Here is a 1339-nt window from a genome sequence, read left to right as displayed (position 1 = left end):
TGTTGGGTCCCTTTTCCCGTATTAACACAATGAGTGTTAAAAGGCAATGGGAAATTGGCTTTGGCATGCACATCATTCTCTTTGTACCCATGAGATTTTCAACATAAGTCAAAGTAGCATTCTGGATTAGTGTTAAGGATGTTTCTTGTGATCAGACTGGTCTAAATAATACATGAGCCTACATGTACATGCACATTTCATGCCAGCTGCTACTGAGAGAGCATTCCTAACTACCCTTGGTAATTCCTTCCAGCCCTCTAGAGGTCCACTTAGACAGGTTGTTAAGTTTGCTCAGAAGGACTCTAACCTAATGTAGAGAGGAGTCTCTCCAAGCTTTGGATGCACGGTTTCATCTTTTGCAAATGGATTTATAATGAAAATAGCTAGGATACTATCAATTTGCATTTTAATAAGCACTCTGATGATTCTGATGCAGGTGTCCCTTTACTGTGTTTGAGAGAAGAGGAATTGGAACTAGAACTCATTAGAGGACCAGAACACAGACCGCAGGCACAGGGGACGGTAATATACGTTAAGGAGACAGTAAGGCTTTAAGAGCGGAGGGAGGGCGGGTCCAAGATGGCGACGCAGGAGACTGTGAACTCGCCGTCTCCACAGACACACCAAACCTCCTGAAGAAGAACTGAGAGCTGACTGAACATCTTCTGCACAACCTAGGAGAGACGGACCACAGCGAAAACAGCAGGAGAGATGGACGCAAGGTAATGCCAGGAACCCCGACCCCTGTAACTCTCAGAACTGCGGTGAGGCGTGGTGGTACTGAGGAGCTAAGAGCAGATTTGTCCGCCTGGGGCACAGGAGGAAAGCTGAGATTTAAAAGGGCAACTAGACTAGAAAGGAACCCTAGAACCCTGCCAAACAGTGGGGCATCTGCTGGAACTCTTCCTGGGGTTGGAGGGGCTCGTGAGTATCACGGTTTGTGTTTCCTCTTCGCAGTTGACAGCACAGAGAGGGCAGAGCTCCGGGCACCAGAGCCGGCTTGTTGCCTCAGGGGGACCTGGCACCCTAGCCCACACCAGCCACAGAAGCCCTGAGACACAGGGAAAAAAAAAAAAAAAAGCTGCGGTTTAAAAGAACAGCTAGAGTATAAAAGGTGTTCATCTTCACTCATCATCAGGGAAATGCAAATCAAACACATGTGAGATCACCTCACACCAAACAAATGCTAAAATCTAAAGCTCAAGAGACAAGGTGTTGGTGGGGTGTGGAGAAAAAGGCATCCTCGTGCACTGTTGCTGGGCATGTAAACTGGTGCAGCCACTGTGGAAAACAGTATGGAGGTTCCTCAGACAATTAAAACTAGAACTACCATTTGATC

The 1339-nt window shown here is 47.1% G+C and overlaps 1 long non-coding RNA gene across 1 annotated transcript; it reads left to right on the top strand.

Annotated features, from left to right (window-relative positions):
- Window positions 1–469: 469 nt before the first annotated feature.
- Window positions 470–1033, top strand: LOC122915698. Its single transcript, XR_006386077.1, has 3 exons — window positions 470–522; window positions 619–722; window positions 958–1033. It is a non-coding gene; the product is annotated as an uncharacterized LOC122915698 (long non-coding RNA).
- The last annotated feature ends 306 nt before the right edge of the window (window positions 1034–1339 follow it).

Source organism: Neovison vison, chromosome 8 (genome assembly GCF_020171115.1).
Source record: "Neovison vison isolate M4711 chromosome 8, ASM_NN_V1, whole genome shotgun sequence".
NCBI lineage: Eukaryota > Metazoa > Chordata > Mammalia > Carnivora > Mustelidae > Neogale > Neogale vison.
Note: the sequence above shows the minus strand (reverse complement) of the source record. Positions and strands in the feature narration are given on the sequence as shown.